The 21,599-nt window shown below is 44.1% G+C and overlaps 1 protein-coding gene and 1 long non-coding RNA gene across 7 annotated transcripts in view; both read right to left on the reverse strand.

The window, feature by feature from the left end:
- The window catches only part of LOC144728326 (calmodulin-binding transcription activator 1-like), a 630,428-nt gene that overhangs the window by 608,559 nt on the left and 270 nt on the right, over nucleotides 1–21,599 (reverse strand). The window lies entirely within an intron of this gene.
- On the reverse strand, nucleotides 348–21,152 carry LOC144728328 (uncharacterized). Its single transcript, XR_013587509.1, has 2 exons — nucleotides 12,394–21,152; nucleotides 348–10,387 (listed from the first exon to the last, which is right to left on the reverse strand). It is a non-coding gene; the product is annotated as an uncharacterized LOC144728328 (long non-coding RNA).

Consider the following 21,599-nt stretch of genomic DNA (forward strand, 5'->3'; position numbering starts at 1 on the left):
GGCCATACAGATGTGATATTACGTGGTGGCAGGGGTGGCTTCAGAGGTCAAAGTGCTGAGCTGGCACCAATGAGATCCTGGGTTTGAATGCAGGCAGCTTGCCCCTGATGAAAGTGAGTTCTCAGGGATAGTGGAGTTGATGGTGTCCGCCTGGTCGCACATCACTGCACAAAATACAATGATATTACATTTTGGTTTTGCTCTTTATTTTGTTAAATTCCAGTTCCGAGAATGGAAATAAACATCAGTTGGCCCGTCATGTGACGGACACTTCTCTCTGTGTGGGGCAGGTGGGAAAAGTTTTGCCCCTTAGTGTGGCTAAGAGGTCACTTGAATTTTAGAATTAGTTCTTTGATATCTCTTTCTGCAAACTCTCCCGAAGACGGAGTGATGCACTGCTGTGAGAGTTCAGAATGGAGTTGTTGTTTAATGGCATGACAACAACAGCACTATCGGGACGCAAGTCAGAAGATGATAAAAAAAAAGATAAATTTCCACCGCCGGTTCTCAACAGCTATGACTGTCACTCCATTGCTCAAGCGAGCGGGGACATTCTAGCGTTGAGCGTTTAGAATTATAACAGACTTAAGTTTCCAATGTGCCCACAACTTAACAAACATCTCAGGGCTCAGACCACTTGAAACAACACCATGGCAAGGCTTTCGACCATCATTTGCACAACCGAAATGACTCAGCTTTGTACCAGTCGGTAAGCCGGCCCTTCGGAACACATCAGACGAAGGCTGTTCATAACCATCCCAGGGTAGTTCCCCCCAAAAGTAACACAGGAAATGGAAAATGCATTTCTCTGCGCCTCGGTGGCCAACGCGCACAACCGGGATATAATTAGTACGAATGAAAAACAAATCAACAAAACACCCGAGGTGCTCCCGCGGGGGTCCTGGAGGTCCACATGCACATTTACAGGCGTCACTGGAACTTACGCTGCTCCACCCACGAGGGCCAGAGGTGTCTGCTTTCATGCATGCAGCGCTAACGAGCTTCGTTGAAATCACCGCGCCCGCCGAAGACGCGGCGGCCAAATTCCAAATTTGAATCGTTCACCGCGACGGAGCGCCAATCTTCGTACCCACGCCACAAGGTTTCCATGCGGAGCCCTCTGTGGATTTTGACCGCGGTCACTCTCGGCGGCCACGACTGATCGAACGTTGCTCTTGGCAAAAAAAGCTAGGCGAGCGTTGAAGTTGAGCTACGCGTACGGTGGCTCTGTTGGAGGTTCTTTGCTCGTGACGAACGTTGCAGTGCTTCGATCCAGCCGGAACAGTGTGGCACGCATATCCGGGATTTTTTGTTTGTCAGACCACGTCCATCGGACCTCATTTAGTCCTCATGATACCGCAGTATTGTAGGCTTAAATGAAGAGGGTATAATGTTATCAGATACAATACTGGCATATAGGTCTATTTAGGATAGTCATATGTTATACTCCAGCGCCTTACATCAATAATCCCAACTCCGAGCCAGCCTGTCGGCGTTCTGGAAAATATCGAGCGAGAATATAAGACATGCGTACGTCCAAAGTGAAAGATGATTTTCATTAGTATACACATAAACATACTGTACATCTTCTTTTGGAAAATATTTCCCACCTTCACCAATGTATCTTGAATTTTGTTTTTGTTATCCAGGGTATCTCTTGCCAAATAAACGTGTAGTCTCAATGGGCTCTCATCTGGATGGGAGGACAAGAATGAGATGGCACTGGATACAATTAACAGCCTCATCTCAAAGCTCATTGTGCTCGACAGGGAACCCTCCCAGCTCAGCAGAGGTGTCCTCATCCAGTCATTATTTTGATCAAGTCAAGACAATGTTGGGCCATTGCTCAAATCCATTGGTGGAAGCTAAACCAATGTTGTAAATTCAACATTGTTATATACGACTCTTCCCTCCACTGGACAATTGCGAGTCACGCACTCTAACCAGTGCCACCGGGTCAGTAGACAACGTTCCTCATCATCATCAGCCATGATCAGTCCACTGCTGGACGAAGGCCTTCCCAGGCCATCTCTCAAGGTTCTGCAATGCAACGATGCAATCAATCTCGTTCCTGTACGCGAGCCGATGCCATCGCTCAATCTCCTGACAGGCATGTCCCCTCCCTTGGCTGCTACTCTCACATTAGCCTTGACCACCGGCCATCACTCCTTCCCGCAAACGCGTCCTTCCGACACGTTGCTTAGCAACCAACGTGACGTCTAAAACTTTTAGATTTTCCCTAATCCATTTGCTATATTTTTCTGCCTCTCAATAAAATGTAATTCCAGCATGCATGTCTCCACGCTTTTTTGAACACTTTTCAGCGATTTTCCCCATTCAGCTTGTGTTCCAGTAACGTTATCAACGTGCCTGAAGAAGAAAGTTATTAATCAGTGCATATTACCCGCCAAGACATGGATCACACATGGAAATTGACGATGATCTACACTTGTGAAAAAAACACCAGCCTTCAATGTCTACGCTGCAGACGGCACACTAATAAAATAATAGTAAGAAAAAAAGCCAATGCAACTGCCTGCTCAAATGAGAGCCAATGGTTAAAATTCCCCTATCCTATGGCGGGGGGGGGGGGTATATGTATTTTATCGACCCTTCAGGGATGATGGGCAGAATAGAACACATCGAGGATTTGAACTCGCGACCTTCTGATTGCAAGCCGCTTGCTCCGCCATTATGCTACCTGGCCGGTTACTGATAAAATACTGGCAGCATTGCAATGCTGTTCAGTAGAGGTGGGATTTGAGCCACCAGGAGCAGCCAATGTTCCACTTCAATGTAGAGGACGCAATCCACTAGGCTTATATAAATATATTAAACACACAGAAATAAGACAAATGATACCGGTTTGCAAAGATAATCCCATGGGCAGCGCATAATGTTGAAATAAATAACAGAGAATAAAAAATACAATTTTCATCTAGTATGTTTTAAACAGCGCTGCGTTTGGAGGAAGAAGAAAAAAATCCAATTGCAGGTTTTTGAATTTTACATTTCGGCTTTATTTTTAGACTGGCAATGCTTTGGCTCGGCATCAGTCAATTCCCCCGTGGGATGCTTCTGACTAATTCTCCGCACGCAAAGCACTCATGGACACAGACATAAAAGCAGGAAACCTCCATCCAACGTTGCGAGTTCCACGTTTCATCAGGCGTCTCAAACATAAAATATTCATTTGTACACGTACAGTGTGTGGCGTGGGCACGTGGGTGAACACGCCGGGCATAACCATGGTCCGTACGCTCGCCCCTGAACCAGCCTGCACGTGGCCCAGCAATACGGACCCGAACGCGATTTTGAACAAGGACACATGCAACATTCGTCCACTGTAAGTCGCGGGAGGTACTGCCCGGCAAAATGACTTGCTCACGCCACTGCTGGCGGAAGGGCATCCACTCTCAAAGCCCCTTTCTAAGAGAGTATTTTGGGCCTACTCTTCCATGCTGACCAAACGGAGTTTGGAGTAGCCGGACTTTTTCCCCACCACAGGCGGCCTGGCGATCGACTCACTGTGGATTGCCCGTGAAGACTGCTGGCTGGAAAGAGGCAGTGGGGGGATGAGGGCATGGACAGGAAATTGAAGAAAACTTGCCTCCATTGCTTCAACTGCCTTGCCAGGAGATCAAACTGGTGACCTCTGGATTGAGGGCACGTCGGTGACGAGATGTGAACCGACCTCCTGCTGTATATTTGTTGCGCCCAAAACGTCGTGATTTATTTTATTTTATACCTACGTGACTTTACCGAAAGAACCAAAGATTATGGATTCCTGCAGTCACGAAAGCTTCAAATCAAGATTGTATATTTGGAGTTTACTTGTTCTCTCTCCCCGTGGTCGCGTGGATTTTTTTTTTCCGGGTACCTCTGATTTTTCCCTCCGCATTTAGAATCAACATGCCTTCAGAGTAGTATTTGGCTGTGATAATTTTCCATGTGATAAACCACTGCGTCTGGCTATCACTTGTGACAAGGTTGCTTCAGGAAAAGTGCCTACACAGCTCAGTGGGCCTTCAAAAGTTGAGTTTATAGTTTCAAACTAAATAATTTAGTTTAACACATAGGCTTTGTTTAGTTTTTCGTTTACAAGTGACGTGTGTTAACCGTTGCATCACGGCAGCGTCTCCCCATGCCCGCTGTATTTCGTGCATCGATAAGAAGCAAAAATTGCAGCCACGTGATGCACGATCACAGCAGCGTAATTGGTTTTAATTGCACCGCCGTTGATTAGGGGAACGTGCATACATAATAAGGCACACACACACATTAAACATGTGCTAAACATGCATCCCAACTGAATGAGTGCACGTGAGAGTTTGTTGCATGAAATAATTGACAGGAAATGCGAATGGCGGCGGTATGCGAAATGGCCACGTGGTCATTTTTCTTTTTATTCGGGGCGCCGTTTTGCAATGAACCTAAATTTCAATTAGCGCAGACTTCCAACGCGATCCGCATAAACGGTTCCATGCGATGCTTCGGTTGGCGCTTCGCTCATTACCACCGTGGCCCGCGTACAGTGGAACCTCTCGCACACTCGGAATCGGTTGCAAACGGACGTGCCCAGCGCTGCACGGGCAAATGATTAATGCATACAAATTAAAAATGTATTAGTGCCTGGCTTTCAGCAAACTGCATCAAGACCTTATCTTGCCCTTGTTATCGTATGTCCTTTATCAAACCTCACCTCCTTACTCAGAGAAGCTTATCTTTAATTCACCCCTTGCAGTCAGCCCATGGAAATGTATCAGCATCAGGCCACTTGGACAATGCCTTGGCAGCCAAGCATGCGTGCATAAATCTGCCCCGAAACACAAATCTGTGCGCCGCACGCACGGGATATATTTTTGTACACCGTTCTATTTGGAACGCGTCGGTACAAGTAGGCTATGGAAAATTCAAATATAGATTTATATAAATCCGGAATGAACATCTTAACGTAACAATGATCGTTCAACTGCAGTAATGTAAATGCAATACAGTCACCCAGAAATATTTACAGTACATGAAGACAATTACAAAACTTTAAACATGCAAAAGCCAATGTTACAAATGGGTCAATTGCATTTGCTCTATATATTTCATTAACACGCAGAGTTCATTAACAAGTACTATAGTGGTGGGTAATGTAACGGCGTTTTTTTCTTCCAGAATACTAATTTAGATATGTTACATGGTACGCATGTTTTGGATATAGATCAGGCGATTACAAGCATGCTCCCAATGTTAACATTCTTGGTTCATTCATATCATCATCATCACGATTATCATTATCATCATGGGCAATATCTGATGAGCCTGGATCACTCAATGGGAAGTCGATGCTGTATTAGCTGTCCTACGGAGAGACTGGTCCCTACCGTAAGAACAGAGCATTTTCATCCAAAGGCTCATGATCAAAGATGGAGATGGGAATCAGCTACATGATGGTTTTTTTACTTTTCGATTTAAAGCTTTCGTGACTGCAGGGATTCATCTTCTTGGTTCTTTCGGTAAAGTCACGTAGAAGGGAAGTAATAAAATAATAAAAATAAAACATAATTTTTACTTGTACAGTATATGTGTGCACGGCATGCTACCGTGGTGTGATGGCGAGCACACCGGACTTGAAATCCAGAGGTCGCCAGTTCGATTAAATCTCCCGGCACGGCAGCTAAAACAATGGCGCATTGTCCCCTTGAATTGCCACTTCCTTTGTCCACCCTGTAGTGTACATGGGTGCAATGCGGTTAGTGAATCGGCAGGTCACACGCGGTGGGGTAAAGTGTGGGTAATGCCCCGCACGTTCCAAGATGTTTGGCCAACGTGGAAGAGCAGGTCAAATACCCTCTCCACCTTTCCCTACGTGGAGGATCTCTGCTGAGCTCCCTCCAGCGAAGGTCCCCTTCCGACAGTAAGCGCCGTGAGAGGAGCAATTGGAGGGGCTGAACCTTTACTTTTCTAAACGATAAACTACGCTTGTTTAACCAGGTAAGGCCCACTGAGCTATACAGCTCTTTGTCAGAAATGACCGGTGGACCCGGAGAACAATCCGTGCCACTATGGGGAGAACACACAAACTCCAAATATACAGCAGCAGGCGTCAGGGTCAGGATCGAACCCACCATGACCTCCTGTACACCAGGCGAGATCATGAACATCTCACCACAAAAAATTGGGATGTACTGTACGTACAAAATTTATATGGACAGCAGGATAAAATAGGACAGAATCTACAAGTTCTGGGTATGAGATGACAGAAAGTTACAGTAAAATAGGGCTTCTTTCAAAGCGGCATCTGTATAGAAAAAAAATAGAGCACGTATCCATTGATGTTAGGGGGTATGACAACATTGCCAAGTATTTGGTAGAGCTAGTATGGATAAGTGAACTTTAGCCACAGCATCGAACGTCAAGGATCATAACGCACTTCCAATGTCACATTTTATTTAGTTTTTCCCTTTCAAAGTCTGACAATGACATAATTTAACTGCAAAGTGCAAACAGGCAGCGAGGCAATTTTATTTCTTTCATTTAACATTTCTATTCATCCATTACGTTAAGGACGGTGATGTTTTTATGGCAATCCGTACGTTATTTATGGTCATGAAAAGTACAAAGAAAAGCCATCTGCTTTTTGGAGTGACACTGCAGGAAGCTAGAAAACATAAATAAAATCCGGGGATGTGTGCCGATGAAGCACATGTTGCCATTATACAACCATATGCCATAGGTACCGTACACATACGCAAGGGCGGATGCAATTGAAACAAAACTATATATATATAAAGTGGGTATTTAAACAAAATGATCAGAGTACAAATGACCTCAATCCAAAGTGCTGAAAGTGAAAAATCATCTCAGTCTAAGCATCCAGCTGTGCTCATCGTGATGTGACAAACAAAATCGCATAACGTGTGTGCATTACGCAATTACATAATGCGGTATTATGCCATATGCAACATTGAGTACTTTAAACGTACTTTACCACTGGAAGTATGACAGGTAAAATAACATTTCCTGGCCACCTCACAACCACACGCCCTGGCGGTCACCCATCCACAGACAAAAGTCCCCCGTTATAGCCCGAACATACTTTTTGGGCAAAGTGCTGTTAACGAGCACCTATGAGGGCTGGCACGGCACACGAGGGGGTGGGTGGCCAGCACCACGCCCGGCCGCCTTTGTCCCCAGGTGGCGATGTTTGCACACCGCACCAGGTATTCATTAGAGACTGAATTGAGTGAGGGTAGTAGGGTCCAGGACTTATACACCATTGGAACCTGCGCCTTTTGGCGTCATCTGGTCCAACCCATGTGAGACTAGGCGCTAAGGAAAGCTGTCTCGGGTGTGGACCAATAAACTTCAAGGACAGTGTACATTATCAGAGTTATGTTTTTTGTTTGCATTATGACTGCAGGTATTGTGGTCTATGTAAACATGACTCCTTGTAAAAAAAGGTGTCAGTTTTGTTGCCAGATAGAAGGGTAAAAAAACAATTATCGGTCCAGGACTTGTTCAGATAATCGTCACTGGTGCTGCCCGTGCGTGGGAAAATCGAACTTGGGTCACCAGGTTGGCAGCGCAGTGTGCCAACCACTACGCTACTTTACCAGACTCAAAGCAGCTTCACTTCTAAGGTTCGATAAGGTCAGGTAAATGTATGGTCATTTGGTCATAGGCAATAATGATTTTGGTGATGACATTTTGTAAATGTGTATATAAAAAGAACATGAATCATCCTGGATTAATAACATGTCGAGTGCATAGTCATTATACTGTTTACATATGCACAATGTATTATCTGTAATAATTGTGTTTGTTTACCCAAAATAATCCTCTCTGAATGCTGAGACTCATTTTATTTATGCACTCATATCATGCAAATAGAGAAAAAAATGCAACCAAAACATTATGGAACCACAACATTCGTTTATTGTAAATGTACCAAGCAGCAGTTGATTATAACTTAACAAATTAAAATTTTTTTAAGATAAATGCCCATGAGAACATAGGAACGACAGGAGTTTTAATTAATAACATCTAAAGAATAAAAAATCATGGGACAAAATTTGGGCCAAGTGAGATGATAAAAAAGACCAATTTGGAATTGTTGTGTCATTTAACCAGCCTGGACAGCTTACAGACCTAACTAATTACGGACTTTTTGTGAAATTTTATCTTGAGACATTATTGAGTTATTCGCCATCGAATTTGCCAATGTTCTAAGGACAGACTCGCCCCCCCCCACCCAAGCTTTTATATGCACAGCCAGTCCCGCGTCTGTTGAAGCCAGCGTGATGAATCTCAAATACGTTTATTTCGTCAATACTTCTGTTTTTTAATCACACGTTGCAGCATAAACTACACCGCACGTTAACAAAAACTAACATAAAATATACGTATTAAAAACAAACCACTACCACCAACAACAACAACAAGACTTTACAAAAAACTCGCCCAAAAATATCTCCAGCAAGGGAGATGATTTTATTTTCTCTCCCATTTACATTGATAATAATAATTGACCTCTATATTCCATGGCTCAACCACAAATCTGCCAGCACAGTCGCAGCTCTGCCAGATGCCTTGAGTGCCATGGGCTCGCACACTGCCCTTCGCTTCCAATGCTGCATGCATGCTGCTCGTGGTCCAGATTTCATATTGGCCAGATTAATGGCCAAGCCAGTCCTCAACCGCTCTGTGTTAAGACTGGAGGAGTATGTCATTGCTACTGACAGCCTCCTTTTGGTCCAAAGCCACATGTGTGCAAGCTAAATGAAAATACCATTCCATACAGCATTCATCATACATATTCTATGCTGTATATAAAACATCGTACAATATTACATTGTACAAACTTGGAAATAATGAGTGTGAATACCGATTTAAAGCTTTCGTGACTGCAGGGATTCATATTCTTTATTTCATTATTTCCCTTCTACGTGACTTTACCGAAAGAACCAAGAATATAAAGTGTGAATGCCGTTCTTGTGAATGTTAAAACATACAGCGCCTTCCAATAATCCGGTCAAGGGGGAAAAACATCACAATATAAGTAAAGCGTAATTGTACAATTTAAATGAAGCATTGTGTACATGAATCAATATCCCCTTAAAATTGGAAGAAATAAAATCATTGGAAATTGTGTCAGTACTCGCCTTGCCATAATGACACTGTGGCATTGTGTCAACTTGTCTTATATTCGACATAGAACAAATGTATTGACGCCAAACTTTGAATACAGGGCAGAAATGGCAGGGGGTAAGGGATGACAAACGACACGTTAGTCTAATACTGTCGTAACATTTTACAGCCCCTTTTCTTAAACCACTGCTGGATGAGGGCCTCCCCATGCTGCATGGGGATTGTGGGAATTATTCGACCGTAATTTACCAATTTGGTCAGGCACGTAGATGCACAGTACAAACGTGGAGTTTCGCTGCACTGCCCTCTGCGCTCTCCACCTGCACACAAACCTGCACACACGTCTTTTATGCATGGTGGCTCAACACTGCCTGGCTTACCAGATCGGGCCCATTCCGAGTGATTTGATCACACACGATAAAATAGTTCGTACTTTGCAAAAAATGTACCGTAATAATTTTTATTAGAAAAATGTATTTAAGATCGGCGGCACTCTGCTTGGAGCACTTGGATGATGATATGACGTTTGCGAGTTCAATGCCCGACCGGTAAACAACTCAAACCCTCATTTCTCAGGAGGGTGAGTAAAACAAGTACTACTTTGTATGACTTCAAGAGTTGTACGCCTATGCAATTTCTGCAGCTGGATTGGAAAAAACAAGATGAGATCACTGCCCTCGTGCTCGTTTTATTTTAATTTGCATATGCAAACAAGATATGGGTACAGCCGCGATCTGTTTTTACGTTGTACGATGTTGTTCGGCATGATGCCCGGCGTTTCGCTCCATATGCTGCTTCAGGAACTGAAGAAAGCTGACGAAGCTCCCAGCACGTGGAGCGAAAGATCCGACATCATCGCCCGACAAACACGCGGTCCGAACCGAAAACACACAATGGAGACCTACAAAGTGCAATCGGTGGGAGGGGGGGGAAATTCACAGTAGTAACGCACAGTACCCACTCTCGCCTGCACGTACGTAGGCACCACATGTACGACGAGACACACGGAAGGGCCTCGCGGGAAATGCAAACACGCAAAAACTTCAAATCGTCCATCTTAAAAGTGTAGCGGGCAAGACGCACGTGCGGCTGACGTCACGTGGTAGAGCCCCCTTTTCAGGGGACCAGAGAGCTGCGGCCGTGGACGCCGCGAGGAGCTAAGCTCCGATCCTTAAAAACATCGCCGGCGCAGACGGCACGAAAAAAATCACAGCCGTGTGGGATGCCTCGCGGATGACGAGCCGAACTGGAACATAACAAAAACAACAACAACAAATCATAATGACGACTCTGTCCCCCGAAAACACACGCTTGCGTCAGCACCAAAACGCAATCGCCCAAAAGGCTTGTTAATCTGGGGTGGCAACGCTCTTGATGTACCGTCTAATTCAAGTGGCAGCTCACTGTAACAACACAAAATACTTATTTGAATGGAGCAATTATTTACTTTCACTTTTCCTCTTCTGGATATTGTTTTCTTTACATTATATCGAGTCAATTTCGTTGCCAGTGTGTTATTGCAAACGCGGCACTTTTTTTTTTAAACGACACACTTCTTCGCACGTACCACTCTGCAGACAATTTACCCTGAATGTGCCTGATCTCACTCGATCTCAGAAGCTAAGCAGGTCTGAGCCTGGTTAGTATTTGTGCAGGATGCTGTCTAAGAATACCAAGTGGTGTGGGCTTGAGCTATGAGGTGTCCAGAAGATGGCAGAAGGGCAATGGATTCTTAAATCTATACGTGCGGAGCGGTGTCATTGCCCCATGTACGCAAATATTCTGTGTACTCCGGTTCCTAAAATTGACGAAATATCTCAAAACAGGACCATCTTGAAAAGGAGTATTAAGACTCAGTGAGGCTTCAATGAATAAATGGCATTATTATACACTGTGTAACAAAACAAATGTTTGTTCCTGGATAGAAAATGTTATTTCTAATTGCTATTTTCAATGAGAAAACGTGTTCATTTGTGTCATTCCTTCACGTAAAGTCCTGGTCACAAAAGCAAAGTTTGTGGGGAATAATAGTAATTTTCTATACTTTTGAGGCATAAGCAATTAGAAATAACACTTACTACCCAGGAATCAAAATCACGTTTCGATTTAAAGCTTTCGTGACTGCAGGGATTCATATTCTTGGTTCTTTCGGTAAAGTCACGTAGAAGGGAAATAATAAAGTAATATTGTTATTTTATTATTTCCCTTCTACGTGACTTTACCAAGAGAACCAAGAATAAATTCCTCTTGATTTGCAAATTATTTTGTCAAGGCGCTCTTCCCCCCCCTCCATCCCAGCTTAAATAAATAAACGCTCCAAGCATGGGGTGTGTCATTCAGACTGTCTTCTCGACAGACCTGTTCTTCACCTGAGGACGGCTGCTTGCGTTATGGCCGAAACGTCGTGAGAATTATTTTATGTTTTATTTTTCTTATTTTATTATTTCCATTCTACGTGACTTTACCAAGAGAACCAAGAATAAAAATCATGTTACATGATGTCATCACTGACGCCTGACGAGGCAGAGGAGAGCTCTGCACTAGGCTTATGCGCAACTTCTCCCAGTGTCCCATCCAAATTAAAGTGACTTGCATGCCCTGCAGAAGGCACTGTGATATGAAAGTACATTACCGTACATATCTATCGTCACATGAAAAAGCACGAAAAAGATCCGGCCTTTGATGCTCAATATTTTTACGTGAACATCAATTCCAAATTCGTTAACATGGGCATTGATTCACAATTGGAAATACGGTATGGTTATAGTGTAGCCTGACATTAACAGTACAGCTTTGGCTCAACTTAGTCGAGTTTTTTTAATAGAGATGTCATGGCAATGTATCACCTTTTATTCTCATGTCATTTTTTTTTTTAGTATCACACAACTCTCAGCTCTACAAAACACATCACTCCATCTCGGGCAATAATCTGTTTACAGCTCAATAAAGTTCATGGTCATGCTACGAGGGAAGACTGCCCCCAGCATGGAAATGTGGAATTTCCACCACTGACATGTGACCCCCGCCAACATTGGAGGGTCTCTCCGGATGCTCAATTGAGAGATGTGGGCTTTGACTGAAGACGTGGATTTTATTTTTTGTTCCTTGTGCAATCGTCAGTAACTGAACCGAGACAAGCTGACGGGGAATAAAAAAAAACTTGCACGTGCATCACCCTACTGGGGCAACAGCTTCATGAGCTGGCTCGGTACCCAGACACAGGCATTAGCCCTCCGAGACAGCCCGGCACACCGTAATCATTTGTCCATGAAGATGACCCTCCGTAACAATGCAGAGCTTGAGTTATTGCACTGCATGGCAACGTGTCCTTCGGCTGTAAACCTCGTTCACCAAATGAGCGTCTGTGAACAGGGGAAATTCAGATTGGCATTCAATGGCATCAATTCATCGGTTAATATCGATGCTTAAGTTCATGATACTTGGATCGAAAAGCACGCGTAAGAATCTGTATTAGGCGTTTCCATTCAGTCTAGAGTATGTTGTATTTAAATGGGATTGTGTGACCGCTGTAGTCAAAGCACTGCTGTATTAAAGTATCCCTACCCCGTGTGGGTTACAGAGTCTGTTTGTGTGATAATACTTCACCACTTTGGTCGGTGGAGGCTGGTTAAGCGGGGGGAAGGTTTGGGGGTGGGGGGGTGCAGAAGTGTGGGGTGTCCAGGAACGGTTCAGGTATCACTCGCCACCGATGTTAACCGTGAGTGGCAATAGAATTCAGGATGCCGAGTTCACAGGAGCAGTTAACTAACCCACTGCACCTGTAAGCACCACCGCGCAGTTTTCATTCGGAGTATTTTAAAATTTTAGAATTGTTCTCTGCAGCATAAGTACGATTTGACTGAACACTTTCAAATTGTATTACAACACTCTTAATTGCATTTTTAAAGTATCGTCTAGATAGCGGGAATTTAAATACACATTAAAAGAATACAAACTACTCGATACTGTGTTGACCGATTCATTATACAGGAATAATACATTTCACCTCTTTGTCGATCCACTGCTGGATGAAGGCCTTCCCATGCCATGTGAGCCACGCGAGCTGTTTAACTGTAGAGTACGTCACCACACTAGGCTGGTTCGTGTGGGTTGGTCAACGAAACTAAACGTTATATTTTACCAGGTAAGGCCCACTGAGCTATATGGGTCTTTTTCAGAAGTGACCCGGCCACAAATTATCACTCAACAAAGTGGCTTATCACGTGGAAATTTATAACAGCCAAATACTCTTAAACACATGTTCATTCTAATGTGGGGGGAAAAACCGGACGACCCGGAGAAAATTCCACACCACCACAGGGAGATAGATGTGCAAACTCCAACTATCCAAACGTCAGGGTTGGGTACGAACTCATAACCTCCTGCATGCCAGGCGAAGGAGTTAACATCTCGCCACAGTGCCGTAGCCTGGAATCAAACTCGGGGAGTCGAGCTCGGAGCGCTGCGGGCTATCCAATGCACCACTGCTTCAACCCTCAAATTTACTGCACTGTGCTGAATAAAGATATTGTTTTTAGTATGCAATTTTTGTGATCATTTGTCATTACAATGGTAATTGTAATGTTTTATGCACCATAAAGACTGTTTAAAAGGTTAACACTGCTTCGTAATGCTAGCGATGGGGAGACTCATTTTCGTCAAATCAAGTGCATCTGCATAAAAGGAGGTCACTCATTCTCCTCTGCTGTTCCTACAGTCTTGCACAGCCGTTTACTTTTCCGTCCTTGGATCTGACTTGCCCTCTGTACATTGATTTTAAACTGTGTTCTCTCTGGATGCTTTATATAAGTACTGTGCCTTGCTATGACCCATACACAGAGCGCATCAAAGCCGAATATTTTTGTGTTAATATCTGCTTTATCCTCACCGCACCCTTGTGATGTATTGCCCTGTCACGATTGTGCGGCGTCTTGAGATACCTTAGCATTCTTAAGCTACAGAAAAACCAAGACGAATTGCATCGTAGGGTACTGTATGCTAGGAATTTGGTATTTTCAGCTTTTGCAGATAATCTCGGACACATTTCCGCAGAAATATAATTCAGCAACGTGCCATTTATTGACTTTTAAAACAAATGTGGCCAAATATGGGACCACGTCATCCAATTTTTTACTGCTTTTCAAACTTTTTGGGGATTTCCATCGTAAGAAATGGTCCAATAAAACCTAGGCTATTGAAACGCAGTTGTTATTGCAACGTCTGCTTCATGTGCTTCCCTTTTATTACCGGTTTCTTCACAGTAAATATCACATGCCAATAAGTTTACATCGTTACAACATGGTGCTATGCTTCAGTTTATTTGTTGGGACGTTAATTTTAACAGACTGCTGCTGTATCGTGGATAAAATCGCACTGTGATATTATTTTATACTATTTAGTTTTGGTACTATAATTTTAATATGAAAAAAAACACATTAATGTCTACGATTTTTATTGACTAAAATTGAGTTAGGGTCGTCGGGTGTCTCAAAAGGTCACAGTGCTGAGCTGGCACACTGAAGATCCTGGGTTCGATTCCAAGCAAGCAACTTGCAATTAAAACCTGGCTCTCTCATCTACAGTGTTGACAGTCTCGGCATCGTCACGAATCTATGCACACACACACAAAAGATACGACGTGAAATACAATTCTTGCATTTAAATTGCCCAAATTCCAGGTCTGAGAATTTTAACAAGATGGGTTTCACTGGCCAAGTGATGAAGATTACTCTGAGTGGCAGAGCAAGTGGAAAAGTGCTGCCCCCTATTGCATGGACTGGAGGGCACTTGCAGACATCTCATGGCACTGTAGTTGTGTGACATTTCCTTTGGCAGATCGTTTTCAAACACCAAGGGTTGCAGTGCTCTGCGAGAGATCAGATCGGAGTTTTATCCAATAACGTGACGCCAAGAACACAATCGTAATAAAACTGGAGGAACGTAAAGCGTGTATATATTTGAACACGTGATTAAAATCGTCGGTTTGTACAAACAGTGTTGACGTTTTGAGCAGAAACGTGGATATGTGCGAGGAATATTGTTCATAGGTTAGCTATATAAAAACCACAGGTGCGCACTCGCGTCTTTTCATTCTTACAGATTGTGCCCAGTAGGCATAGTGATATTTAATATTCTACAACTGGAAGCAATGCTCACTTGTAAAAATGTGTACGTTCACATTTAATAGAATCATTGTCCGAAAATGAGACAGGCTTGTGCAGAAATGCTCTTATACAACAGACCAAGAGTGCAATAAAAATGTCACCACGATCACGCTTCACAAAGCAAAAATATGGTAGAGTCAAGCAAAGAAAAAGGAATTACCTTTTTTTTTATCAGCTTGTGTAAGGTACGTTACGTAAAAAAACGGAACAACAGGGCTTGCAGCTGCGAGATTTTACATCGTACACGGTAGGAAAAAATGGAATTTGCCTTATAGGACGTCCACCCAAGAGATGGAGCAATTAAATTAGCTCGTGTGCAGGCGCTGGGCAGATCTTGGGGAGGCTGTCATAAAGCAGAGGATTGCCCATGGCTGATGATGATGACAGAAGTAAAGAACCATTCATATATTGGTGGTGCTGAGGAATTTGGGGAGGTGCGCATCGGTAAAAGAAAGCGAGCCGCTGTTTATTTTCCAGGCCGATTTGGACGCCTCAAGAAGTGCGCAATTGAAACGGCTGCTCGCCATCTGCGAGGTGCAAAAGAAATCAATTTGGCTGCGATCTCCATTGGCTTCATCAAGAGAACAATGACGACCATACTCTCATGATTGGCGTTAACATATTTGTACAGTTAGTATGAGTAAAGGTGCACATTATGAATTCACAACCTTCAATTATATACAGCTGAGCTGTATTGTAATTGCAGAAATATTAACCCGTGCGTTGAGCAGTGTGTTATCACCTGCGCGTGGCTTAGGACCAAATACCAGACGTTCTTTTCATGCTGCAGTGAACACCTGAGACATTTTTAATCACCCAATTAGGCCAAAAGCAGTACTTTTCATTGTTTTAATGAGGTAAATAAAGCAAAGCCTAATATTTCATTTTAAAAATGGTCATTATGCAGAGCACAACCGTGGCCCACATACTGAAGGCCATTTCAAAGGTGGCGGTAATATTCCGTTAGTAATCTATAAATTAAATATGGGAATTGGCTTTTTTTTCAAACGTGAGAAAGACATCCCCCCACGAGGTACAACAGTGTCCTTAAGGAGAAAGGGCATTCGTGCAGACAAGAGACAATATGCCTAGTAGCTAGAGGTTAAAGGGATAAAGAGGTCAGCTCCTTTTTGTGCTCGAAATCAATAATTCAGTGTCAACAGGGAAAAGTAACAGCATTTTAAAGCTGAAGTTTCAAGTCCTCTCGACAGCGGCGAATTAACATACGGGTTGGACGTTACCTGCCAGTCGAAGGCTCACTCAAACGCCGCCGATTGGTATGCAGTAGCAGCAGCAACAACAACGACAGCGGCGTCAACAAAACACCGAGCGAAAATCGCAGCACCGAGAAACCTTAATTGATATGCGCGCATGGGTAACCTCGGCGGGCAGAAATCCAATGCAGATCCTTCAGCATTATTGCAACATAATTGTCCGAGCGAATATAATTAGCCAACTACTCTCAATTAAGCGGAATGTTGGTGGTGGTGGGTGGGTGGGTGGGGTACGAAACACCGTTGGATGAAGGCTTTAAGATAAAAATTATTGCCAGCTGCAGAAATGCGGTGACCTTAAACAGCAGGAGGACACCACCACATATGAGAGAGAGAGAGAGAAGGGGGTGCAGGGATTCTCTTCCGTTCGCGAGCGGAGCTCCGCACACGCGCGCTCCGCACACGCGCACAAGGCGCGTGGGCAGCTAAGGCTGATCGGACACCCCCAGCGTAACTTACGAGTGCGTGACCATTTGCAAAACAGCAACAAATCCGCCGCTAGAAGGGCCACGGGCAGCGCGAACTGCGCACGTGGGCACGAAGCAGCAAGCAGCGCAAGCGGCGAGCGGGGGGGGGGTCTCCGGAGGCAGTGTTTGAGGCCAGGCTGGTGGTGCCCCCCTGGAAGGAGGCGATTCTTATTCAGGCAAAAGGGGGGGCGCGAAAGAAGCACGCCCGCTAAAATGGTATTGCCAAACCAGACTCGCCTGCCTCATCGGTTTTGGTGTAAAAAAAACATCAACAAAAACCTCACAAAACGACTTCTGCCGCGTTTCTGATCGGCTTAGCAATGTGCCACTGTCGCTCAATTTAAATGCAAGTAATTACAGAAAACAATATGGTTACCTGGAAAATAGTTAACGCAAATGCAATTACATTATGCATGAAAATGACTTGTGGGGGCAGCTGTCAAACAATGGCAGACAAGCAATATTACACTGCTACACGTTTGTTATTGTACATGTTTATTTTATAGTTATTTTTATTGTAATGTATGTTACAGAAGTGACAATGTCTCCATTACGACAATGATTTAAACTAATGAAGACTGCATCAAGCTGTGTTGTGTTTCAGTCAGTCAATGAATCTGCAAAGATGCAATTACTGTATTATTTCTTTTTTTAAAGAGGACCATTTTTATATTGCGATTATGATTTGCTATCTATTTTTTTTCGCTTATTTGTTATTGTTTATTTCTTTATTGTGACTTGCGCATATATGTCAGAGAAGCGGTGGTGATGGTTTTTTTTAATTGATGAAAACCCGATTTAAAACTTCTTGACTCACAGGGTGATTCAAAATCAACTACCACTACTACTAACACATTTCATCGTATACCGCAACATTTTTTTTAAATGCACTCGATTTGAACATTAAAATACATTCTCATGCAACTGCAATCACGGCATATCACAGTTTATTGTACGTCGGCATTTTGAAAGCTGCTAATTAAATAGGACTGCGTTACATAAACACAATAATGCCAAACAGTGCCGCTAATACAGGGACAGACGTCAACGTTGATAAACACACTTAACGAACATAATTTCTATGCATGCCCTCGGCGTGCACAACAGCCCCAAAAAAAGGCACGTGTCTCAGCCTCCTATAAATTATGCCCCGAAAACTCTGTCCAGCAAGGAAATCAGCTTTCAAAGGCCGACATTTACAGCCAAACGGTGTGCTTGTTGCAGCCTACAGTTGTAAATCAGGCAACACACAAGGCACGGCACTAAAACATGTTTGAAACATACTACAGTGGCGGTAGGTATATGAAAAACAAATAGCTACCGTACCGCACGTGTGAGTGTGTTAACACTACACACGGTGTGTGCAATATCGTTTAGACCACACACACTACAAACACAGCGCACACTCATTGATATGTACACACACACGAAACGTGGAGCTTCCAAGCCAGGAAAAATACGTTGATAATTTAATCACCGATTGCATGTAGAATTAATAATACACGCTGTACAACTACGTATACCGAAGTATTGCATTATAGTGCAAATATAAAATAGTCTGTGGAGCAGGTTATAATCGGTGTCATTTATATGTGCTTAAAGATTATGACCAAAAGCCACCAGATATCGGAAGGTTTCGGAAGCTCGGCAGGATGTTTTGAGCCTGAACAGCGTTTGGCTTGCGGGACCAACATTGGCTACAGATCGTGGGGTTGTGTGGTGGACAGCAGAGGGGCATTGCTTTTAAAGGGCCATTGTTATACGGTACTCCTCTGCTCCTGCGTCTATGGCTGGCCACCTTCACCTATCTGCGCTGTGACCAAACGGGTCAAACAACCCCCCCCTCCATGCCCCGAATAGCGTCGGAAGGCCCCTCATCCAGCAGTGGATTGTCTAAGAGACTGCCCGACCTTATTACAGACCAATTCAGACCTTATTGGTCACCCCGTGCCCTTATAAATCGCAACGTTCATCCCGCAAAATCCCAGCACAAGCGAGAAACACTAACAAATGGACAAAAATAGGATTTTTCCCCCCGTATTGAAACGGCTGTACGCCGTATGGACCTGAAAACTAAATTTTCCTGTTCAAGAATACGGGGTAAACCGTATGGGTTGACACGGTATGGACACGTGCACGCGTATACATCATTATGGTAAACGGCATTCGCGTGTACACACACATAATGTCTTTTGCGTAAACCTATATCCATAGGCATGTATGTATGTTCAGTTATGGCATAGCTTTTGGGGGTGTGGGGTATATTTATTTATTTAATCGTGCCAAAGGGGGGGAAAGCCCTCCCGGTTTTCGCCCGCACGGGATTTCCAGCAACCACAAAAAGAGACGTGCAGGCGAGAGAAGAAGCGACGGATGCTCTTGCACGTAGGAGCACGCAGCCCAGAAGAGCGGACGACACTGAGTAACAACTGCGAAGCTCTGAAGACGCTGCTGTGTGTGCTGCATGTGTGTGCTCGCCAACAGCACTGGCCCCAACAGTCTGTTGAGGCTATACGGGGGATCTTTGTCTTTCTGCATGCATGTTATGTATGTGGCGGAGCGGTTAGCACGCTGTGCTACGAACTTGGAGACCCAGGTTCGATTCCCGGTCACGGCCAACACTGGTGACGATGATCTGAACCGTTCCCGGGCCTCACTCAGGTCGACTCAGCCTTAAATGTAAACATCGCCACCGGGGAGACAAAGGAGGCCGGGCGTGGTGCTGGCCACCCACCCCATCGTGTGACGTGCCTGCCTTCATAGCTGGCTCGCTAACCACACTTGCCCCAACAGTCTGTTAAGGCTAAACGGGGGCTTTTTGTCTGTATGCACGGCTGGGCAGATGTACAAGCCACGTCTGACAGCTGTCAAGCAGGGACACAACACGGGCATAGCCAGGGCCTCTCTTAAAACGCTGTGTCAACAACAGTCATGCCGCGTGTTGGTTTGGTAGCATTTAAAACGAACCATTGCGGCTATTAAGGGCAATGCTGACACACGTGGGATGACAATTTGTGCAATGTGAGGAAGATGACCTCAATAAACACTGCGTCAACAAAACGCATGATTGGTATTAACAACAACGGAATGGATCAGTAGAATAGTAACCCAAGCGGAGAATTAACACTCGGAGAAATACAGCAATTAAATGCACGACTAATAAATACATGTCGAGCAAGGAATACATGAGTCCTCTTAAACTCCAGTGTTTACAACAATAACATTAATAACACAACACTCTTAAGGGCAGTAACGCGCAGGATTAACAGCAACAACATTATGGTGAGTACTAAGAAGAATAAGGGAGCAATTAACGACAATATTACATTAATTGAACCTCTCGAATGGAGAGGTTATATGAATGTACCAATAATAGAGACAATGCAAATAATTCATTGACGCCAATGTAATTTTCACAATTAATCAAGGCTCGTATCCCTAACGTTACACGCTTGGCAATAAGGGAAAAGCCCATAAAAAGATGTATCAATAACAATTCTATCAATAATTATACGATAAGGCAGGTATTCGGGACAATTCTGACAGTACTGTAGGGAAACCAATGCGCTCCTCACTTGCTACGACACACAATGCTTACACGAGCAGTCCACTCTCTGAAATTAAACTAGCCTCTGACAGACTCTCTCAACAATAGTATTTATAATAATAATTACATGTCTCAGTGACGAACCTGCCACAATACTGTATCAATACTGACACAGCATTGACGATGTAGTGATGCCAGCCTGTTCTTCAATTTCAATGACAAGAGTCTCACACTAACATCACAACGAGCTACACTGGAACTAGCCTCTTAAACGCCATCTCAACAACACAGATGGTTGACAAAAATAGCAATAGAGTTCTTGGGGACAGGACTGAAATGATGCTGCATTGACACAGGCATGGAAATGACGGCTCCGTCTTCCTGCGAGTGCCCAGCTCCGCTATATTATTAACAATATAAAAAAAAACACTGTTTATACGAGCTGTCAGAACACTATACACACAGACCAATAGTTTCAAGAGTATGCGACAATTAAGGTCAACACTGATACTAATAATCTAGAGCAGCGCTGCCGCTACATCAATCGGCACACGCAACGGAGCCCCCCCCCCCCCCCCCCGTGTTTTAAGTCCATTTAAAAGCACTGTTATTACAAGCTGTCAAACAGCATACACACATACAACATACAAACCAATAGCATTAACAGCACGCGCAATCAGCACAGCAATACAGCTGTTAAGGTCAACACTCGTACTCATAAGAGTTGCTACTGCTACATCAGTGGGCAACAAGCGCACACCGCCACGACGTTTAAAGTCCATTTAAATGCCCCGCACGCCGGCGGCTAACACGTGCGCGTAGCACGCGTCTCTATCACAGCCTCCTCGCCTCTCTTCGCCCCGCTGAAGGCTGGCTAACCCGCGAGGAGAGGAGACGAGACACGGCAGAAGGGAGACGAGAAATAAGAGACGAAGAATGGGAGACCGACGAGAGTAGAAGGGGGATACGAGGTGGGCTATCGAGCCCGACCTCCCATGCCCGGATA

This window comes from Lampetra planeri, chromosome 28 (assembly GCF_965212315.1).
Source record: "Lampetra planeri chromosome 28, kcLamPlan1.2.h2, whole genome shotgun sequence".
NCBI classification, from domain to species: domain Eukaryota; kingdom Metazoa; phylum Chordata; class Hyperoartia; order Petromyzontiformes; family Petromyzontidae; genus Lampetra; species Lampetra planeri.